Raw genomic sequence first — 9,517 nt, forward strand, 5'->3', positions numbered from 1 at the left:
AAGCCTGAGAATCAAGTTTCAAATTATGAATTGTGATATTCATTCTATGAATTGAATTATGTTCATGTGTTGTTGTTGTATGAATTCCAAGATGGAACCTTTATTATGTCTTTATGAAATTACGCTAATATGTGAACTAAAGTCATGAAACTGGGTTGAATTACGAAGTAGGTTATATTAAATTCATGCTCATGCCTAAGCCTTAAATCATGCAACCTAAGTGTTTGATAAAATGTCTAGGAGAATAGAAATTATGCTTGATAGTTAAACTGTCGCCCAAGTTATGAATGTACGTGTTTCCCCTATGTTTAAAATAATTTCCATGAGGATTGTTGTGTAATATAATTGTGTGATGATATAATCATGATATTAAAATGACGAAGTTAAGACATGATCATATGCATTCTAAGCTATTTACAAGATTATGATAACCAAATGCTTTATGAAATACCCCCTACTGTTGTAGTATGAATTGTTGATGATGGCTATGTATTCAAGAAAGTCATGCTTTGTCAGTTTCCTTCTATCGAGTCCTGGGGGTACTTGTATCTAACAAAAATATAGTTGTGTATCTAGAGCTAGTGTCATGTCTCACGATATCCTCAGTCAAGCCATGATCCATAGAACTCAGTCTGTCATGTGACTCAGGAAATCTCAGTAAATTCAGAAATCTCAGTAGTATTCCATCAGTCAACGAAACTCCATGAATTCAGTCTAGTCCAGTTCAGTTAATTATGTTCAGTGTCTATTCAGATGGGAGTAGGAATTAGCACCGAGCAAACCCAAGGATGGGAACTCACCTGTTATATGAGGGTATGATTCTTAGAAGCAATCTTTGTGTTCCTAAAGTACGTAGCGAGCGTACGTTGAGATATTATAGCCTATTATATAAGGGTAGATGAGGTGGCTTAACCTGTTATATGAGGGTTCCCACCGTTCTTACTAGAGTTACCTCTTATATGAGGGTTACTCACAGATTGTCCTTACCAGTGGTGCAGTATTGACACCCTTCTAATTGGGGTTACAGATTGGACCCCAACTCAGCTATATTGTGTTATTTGGGGAATGACGGTTAGATGACTACTTCCCACAGTTTCAGCTATAGAATCAGGACTGTCAGATACAGTCATTCAGTCTCATTAATAGAACTCAAACAGTTCTATAGGATTCAGGATTGTTAGATACAGTCAACTCAGAACAGTACGAAACTCAGCTAGTTCCATTAGAACATAGACTGTTAGATATAGTTTTTCAATATCAGTTATATCAGTTATACCAGTTATCTCAGTTATATCAGTTATGTGAGTTATCAGTAACTTATGTTACCAGTATTCAGTTTCAGAACTTTCAGATACAGTCAATCAAACTAGTTCTTCATAGTCAAAACTGTTAGAAACAATCATTCCTCTATCAGTAATACACCATCAGTTCCCCAACATTCAGTAGACTTAGTTATCAGTATCAGTAAACCCAGATGTTAGTAAATCAGTACTCAGAACTGAGTACCCAGTGTCAGTATGGTCTCAGTTACGGTTACTTGTTCATGCATGTATTTTCACATTCATGTTATACAATCATTTAGTATTGTTCATGCATATGAAGCCTTGCATTCAGCCTACCTCATATGCATACCAGTACATTCAATAGTACTGACGCATTTGTGCTATGGTGTTTTACTTTACGTTATAGGTTCAGAAGCACAAGCTCCAGAGCATCAGTAGCATTCCAATATCCATCAGTCAGAGTTAGCAGTGAGTCCTCGTCCTTCAAGGACATGATTATTACTTTATCATTTCAGTACGTAGTTCATTTTAGTAGTTGGAGTTAGTTAGGGACATGTCACATCAACTCCTTATTCAGACGGCTTAGAGGCTCTCAGACTATAGTATATTCAGACAGTTTATTTCAGTTCTGGGTATTTCTATACCCCGTTTAAACATTGTTTTATCAGATTTTATATTTCAGATTTGAACCTTATGGCCTTACAGCTTATGTTTTCGTATTTATATATGTATATTATGCAGTGTTCAGGTACAAATATCAGTCATGAGTTAGCTTGTGGTCCTTCGGGATCATGAGCATCGTGTAGCTTTTTGAGTACTGAATTCGGGGTGTTACATATACATTCAGTAAGTTATTACTCATGCACATGAAATCATGCATATTAGCCTAACCTAATTTATCATACCAGTACATTCAAAGTACTGATCGCATACTCATTTCTTGTGCTATGATGTTTTATATCATAGGTTCGAATGCTCGAATTCTCGATCGTACTTAGACCTTCCAGTACGTCAGCAGTAGCAGCAGCTGTGGTGAGTCCTCATCCTTCGAGGATGAGTTATCTTATATTCATTTATGTCAGTAGTTCGCCTATCTAGTCAGTCGGAGTTAGTTGGGGGCTTGTCCCATCAACTCCGTAGTCAGACAGTTTAGAGGCTTTTAGATTAGTACAGACAGTCAGTCAATTTTAGTTGTTTATTATCAGCCATTTTATCAGTATTTCCAGTATTGTTTTACCGACATTATCAGAACTATAATTTAAAACCTTATGGCATTTTTTTAGTTAAATCTCGTATATGATCTTTTGTTATCAGTTTTACCCTGTGCTCATAGCAGGTGCCAGTATCATGGGTTAGCTTGTGGTCACTTATGACCGTAAGCACCGTGTGGCGTCCAGGGTGTACTCTCGGGGCGTTACAGGTAAACTTAGCCTATTTGAATGACAAAGCTAAAATATCTTTTTGTGAAGCTTTCGAATAGTGCCACTAAAATCCGAGCTTGAATAACTTGATGTAGACAATTAATTTTCTTTTCCAAAAATAAAATATTTTGAATTTAAAATATATTTTTCACTAAATTCTCTCTAAGATGATCTCAAACAGTGGAGGAATACAATATATATATATATATATATATATATATATATACACGAACTTGTCGACAACCAATGAAACAATCTGCCACTTCCTTAACACTTATATATATACACCACACATACTAAGCTAATATGTCTCAAAGTTTAACATTTGGCAGCCAATTAGCATGGGATAATCATGTTCTCCCTCTTTTCCACTTCCACGTGGAAGTGGAGGTAGCAACCCCCTTAATTTCACTCCATTTTTATATATACTCGGGTATTATATAGGTTCATCGTAAAATAAATATAATAATTAGAATATATCATAATTAGTAGAAAATTATTTCTAACAAAATCCCTATTATATAATAATAATATTTTACCATATCTAAATTTACTATCTTCGTTTAAAATATTAATAAACTATAACAAGTTATTATAAAGTAATACAAATATAGCATAACTTAAAGAATTTTATATCTGTCAAAATATTTTAGAAGGGTAATAAATTATATTTTTACCAAATGACAATTTAAATCAAATATTCCACAATGTATTAGGTATTACTAAAATTCTGAACCGAACCGCCTGGGAACCGAACCGCTGAAAACTGAACTATCAGTCCCAGCAAGTCATAAATAACTTGAGGTAGTTATAGAAAATCTCTGAATACCAAAAATGTATGAAAATACAAAAAAATGACTGTGAAGGTCATTACATTTTCCTAATAATATAAATAAGAAAATACAAATTTTATATATGGAAAATGATTCTTATACCCAAAAAAAGGATGCTGGCTATTGTCAAGATATCAATCATTCCCCTTTTTCTCTCACAAACGGTTATCCCCTTCATTACAACATATCATTTTTTCCTCAAATCTTCATTATCAAAACATTGATCTCTTCTTCTCCTTTTTCTCTTTTTTCTCTTTTTCCTCCTCCTTCTCCTCCTCCTTCTTCTTCTCCTTCTCCTTCTCCTTCTCCTTTTCCTTCTTCTTCTTCTTCTTCTTCTTATTCTTCTCTTTCTTCTTCTCATGCTTCTCTTTCTTCTTCTCCTTCTCCTTCTTCTTCTTCTTCTTCTCTTGTTTCTCCTCCTCCTCCTCCTCCTCCTCCTTCTTCTTCTTCTTCTTCTTCTTCTTCTTCTTCTTCTTCTCCTCCTCCTCCTCCTCCTTCTCCTCCTTCTCCTTCTTCTCCTCCTTCTCCTCCTTCTCCTTTTCTTTCTTCTCTTTCTCCTTTTCCTTATCATTCTTCTTCTTCTTCTTCTTCTTCTTCTTCTTCTTCTCCTCCTCCTCCTTATTCTTCTTTTTCTTCTTCTTCTTCTTCTTCTCCATATTTTTCACCTTCTTTTTCTAAAATAATATTAGTATAAGACTTTTTTTAAATCTGAATTATAAAAGATGATAGTTTACATCCACTAGTTGTGATGCATGGAGGAAGATAAGATGTGATCGGTATTTTTAATCCGTGAAAATTGTACAATCTAATATCATGTATTATTTTAATCGATTAAGTTAAAATCAGTTTATAAATAATAGAGTCCTATTTTAAATGATTTTCAAGTTTAGGGGTCTCAATTTATTAAATTGGTATATAAGATTCTTCATACAAATGATGTATTCTTATAACTGTATTTAGTGTATGAAAATAATACATAATACTATATTCATGAATTATTTTGATAAAGTTTGTTTCGTTGAAGTCCGTTAATATACTCATTTCATACTTAAGTAATTTTTTTGTGTGTGTTCTCAAGGTTTGGAATTGATATTGAAATTGATATTGATGAAGTTTCGTTTATGTCACATTTGTATGAAATGAGTTTTATGAATTTGACAATTGCTAATGTATTTAGTGGATAAAAATGGTATTGAATTAAAAGTCAAAAATATGGATAATACTTATATACGAATGCTTAATTTTATATGAATGGAATAGATATACAAATTGTTTTACTTAATCTTTTTTTATTTTAATACCAAGTTATTTACAAACTCTATGAATTGTGATATTTAATTAAGTAGATATACTTTAGATTATAAATTGAATGGAATCGATTTATAAAGTGATTTCGTCACATTTGTATAAAATGTGTATGTAATACATATATAAACTGGTATTATAGATTGTGATATTCAATTTAGGTGATACCAATTTATATATTTATTCCATACACCATCTACTTATCTCTTTGATCAAGATTCTATTAAATTAAGGTTGAATGAACACGAATACTGTCATCTTTCATACTGAAAAAAAGAATCAAAATTTATAAAAAAAATGACAATACATCTAGCTCTTCAATAATGGAAGAAGTAAGAAAAATTGTGATAAAAAAGATGAAATTTGTTATTATCTATGGAGGATTTGATTGATTTTGAGAAAAATATATGTGGAAAAAATATAGAATAAGATGGAGTGAAAATAGGAAGAGAGAATGAAAACATACACTATTTAAGGAGAAGATTGATTACAATCCTATAAATACACTATTTAACGAGAAGATTGATTATAATCCTATAAATAAGGAACTAATTTTAATGTATAAAATTAAATACCAAATTTTAGAAATAAAATAAAAATAATATATATTTTTAAAAGTTGCTAAACTTGCAATAAAAAAGTTATTAATGCAATTATCTAAATGTGTTTCTAAAATTTGTAATTTTCAATCTAATAATTGTATATGAGATAATTTTCTCTTATTAATTTATACATTTAGAGAGTTTAATTGTGATCGTGAATTAAATTTTTGCAAAAAAATTATTTATGTGAATAATAAATCACAATAATTGAAAATTTATAATATTTTTAAAATATATGCAAAAATTACTTTGAAAATAAATTTATCTAAATTTTAAAATTCAAAAGATGTCACATTAATTGATATAATTATTTTTATAATATTAATTTAGGATAAACGTTGAACCCGTGCTTTGCACGAGCTTCTCATAATGTTTAATTACTCGAATGTATCAACAGAATCATTTCTTATTTCTACTAATGATTCTAACAAAAATCCGTTTTTGGAGTGCAACAAGAGTTTGTATTCTCAAATGATATCACAGGGATTTGTATTTATTGTGAAAATTCCGTTTTCTCTATGATTAATATCTTCTTTATTTTTTTTCGAAGGCAAAAATATTTTAAAATCTTATAGTTTACGATTAATTCATTCAACAAATACATATATATAATGCCTGGTCTATAAAAATTCATCATATTTTTCATTCTTTTTTCTTGAATTACATTGTAATTTTATCTAAAATATCCTATTATCATTTGATTTCTTCATTAAATTCTACTCATTTTTAAATTCTTTCAACTCTATTATGTTTTATAAAATATCGTATGTTTGGTAAATAAAAAAAAGTATTTATGTATTTACTCCTCCATCCAGCAATACTTCTCCATTATGGACTTGCCGCATATGTTAAGAAACAATAAATAATATGAGTAATTCTACTATATCACTCTTTGACTATGATAAATTTAATGTCGTTAGAAATCCATTGAGTTATGAATAATATTTAATAGCAACGGTAAAATTGATTGAAAGGGGATAAATTATCTCTTAATTTCTCAAACTGGACAAGTATTGTTGGACATCTATTTTTAGTATAGTAGACTACTATTGTTGGACAAAAGGAATATTAATTGAGATCTTGCATGTTGTGTGATTTTCTTTTTTAGATTAAGCAATTTGATATGTGACCATTTAAGTTAATTCTTCTTGAAAATATTAATTAAACATGTCCTGTTGCTTCTCCAGGTTTCATAACTAGTAAATAGTCTTTGTTCACAGTTTTTTTTAAACCCCTCCCGATAATTTTTTAAATTTTACTCTTTCAGTGATTCGAACCTGTAACATTAAGTTAGGAGGTGAAAAATGTTTACTACTTTAAATTCTAGATTGCTCGTAAATTTGATTTTAAAATTTACATTATTTTAGATCAAAAAGAAGGTCTTGAACCCCGCTAAAGCAATTCAATATTATTCTAATTGTCGATTTTATAGTCATTTTTTATCCACTTTAATTTAAATATAATAATAAATTTAATTCTTTTTCATAATTTTGAATCACATTTTATTTATAATTCAATGTTTTAAGATACCAACTGTATTTAAGCTCTTGCCATCAAGAAATAATTATGTATTTATCTATATATATATGTGTGTGTGTGTGTGTGTGTGTGTGTGTCTATGAAAAATTCATCATATTTTTCATTCTTTTTTCTTGAATTACATTGTCATTTTATCTAAATATCCTATTATCGTTTGAGCACATCATTGAGTGTCTTTAGTTATGTCAATTGTTTTGAATATAACCTTATAATCTTCAACTATACACTAACATGGATCTATTCAAAAGCTGCTTAAGGATTAAATATATTTTAAAAAAAATAATATGCAATTGTTAAGATTCGGGAACAATCTTTCTATTTCTCACAACACAATATCACGATTCAAACTATCGAACCGTGAGAGCAAATACTCTAATCCACCTAGGTAGGAGAACCCTTTACCACCCGTTCAACATAACGTGCAGAAGTCATCATTAAATAGAAATAACCAACCTTTATTATAATTGTTTTGTTGAAAAATATTAAGTGCAGAAATGTAAACTACCTCCTAGGAACTAGTCTAAACAGGTGCAAGAGCTTCTAAAATAAAAGTAAGAATGAACACAACTTTCACCAAGAGCGAAAGGAATGGAAGCTGCTGGAGGATCACTAACCGCAACAACCATGTAACCAACACTTATTCCTGGAAAAGACTATATCCCGTAAAGGGTATAGCAAAAGTAGTATTAATAGAAACCACATGTACTGATAAGCCTCATCGGTTGACCCGAATTGGATTACGCATAAACATAACATAAATGTTCAAAGAAAATATGCATTTATTGTTCTCCTTACCTAGCCCCATGTCAACCGCTTCTCCACTATGAACACCTAATAACTGCTTAGCCCTACCTCCCCGTTTCTCCCCATAACAGACCAATTATATTTCGCTAACCTGCTAGTTATGGACCCCGAGGTACCGCCCTCACCTTTACAACTTCACTACCTCGAACCACTAAGTCTGGCGTTACACCCTGGATTAATACTATATAAGAGAACAACTACATTAGAGATTGACTCTAACCCGAATCAAGACCTTAAACAAGTCAACCCAGTATGCCCAGATGAGACCATCTAGACAAGTAAATTGCTAACCAGACCCCGAGTCATTTACCCAATCTTACCCTATAACTTACTTTCGCCTTCACATATACCCCATGTATAGGAAAATCCCTATCCCACGTCAAACACAATTACCTTTTCAGTATCAGAGAAAGAAATAAGTCAGGAAGCCAACAAGAATTAATACCGAAGTCAAACTTAAACAAGTCGATTAAGTCAAGCTAAGTTAAAGCAATTCAAAAGAAGAGAAGCAATAATTAAACATATAAATATATTACCTGGTTCACTAATGAAACCGTCAAACTTACCTATACTTGTATATACATACTATGAGTATTATAACCACTATCTAGTCATGATTTGCAGGGGATAATTTCGTCCATGTACCGAACCCCAAACACAAGCATTTGCCAATCTTATTTCATCAATAAATCAAGAGAATGTTCAAGTGTCAAAATATTCTATATTTACCAATCAGGTAGGTCAAAATTATACAATAAGATATAGTCTTTGAATTGACCACACAAATAACATACTCTAATAAGCCATACAAAGAAGTAATTAACATGCCCATATAGTGCAAACTGGATTAAGCTACAATTCCATCATATACCCAACTATTTAGAGCCCTAACTTGTCACTTAACTAATTCCTTTTGTTTTAAAGCATCCAATGACCTACAACCTAGATGCTTCAAGATTTACCAATACCGCACGTAGTATCATGACTTTCTTTAAGATTTTAAGCTAACGTACTTGCCCTTTCCATTATCCCCATATTACAATTTGAAATCGTGAACTACCCAAACATAATATAATCATAGACTAACATGACGAGATATACAACCAGCCACACTCCCGCAAGTACCCTTACCTCAACTCTTTATAGTCATCCAAACTCTGTGTCAGAAGATCCAAACATGAAATCTCTCATCCATCTATATTACATCCATGCCCTCTAGCCGGGTCTTTACTACTCAATTAACCTTAGCTGATTTGGAGGTCAACCAACTGTAGGGAGGATGAACTAATGTGAAATCCAACCTTGTGCCAAGATCGCAGATGTGTTATTCCTCAAAAATCCATGAGTTTGCACCTTGTTCGCATCCATCTTCCCCTCTCCATTGACTTTAAGACATGTGAGAAAACCCTAAGGATTTTTAGATCCCTCCCATGTCTTTGGTTTCAAGTTAAAAAGAGAAAAGAATTAAAACTCGCTTAGGTAAGTTTTCTGATCTGCGTCATGTCACTATAACGGAAGGTGTCGCTAGAGCGGAATAAATTTTGCTATAGTGGGATGACATCATCCCAACCCATATTCTTTAAATTTCAAAGTTTAACTTGTGTGGCCCCACGCAAGTTTTCAAATGCAATTTCAATTATATCTGTACCTCGTACTCATCTCAAGATATTTTTTGATAATGACCAATTAGGTCCTTATACACAATATAAAATATCTAGATAAAATATGTA

Source organism: Capsicum annuum, chromosome 7, assembly GCF_002878395.1.
Source record: "Capsicum annuum cultivar UCD-10X-F1 chromosome 7, UCD10Xv1.1, whole genome shotgun sequence".
In the NCBI taxonomy this organism is placed as follows: Eukaryota; Viridiplantae; Streptophyta; class Magnoliopsida; order Solanales; family Solanaceae; genus Capsicum; species Capsicum annuum.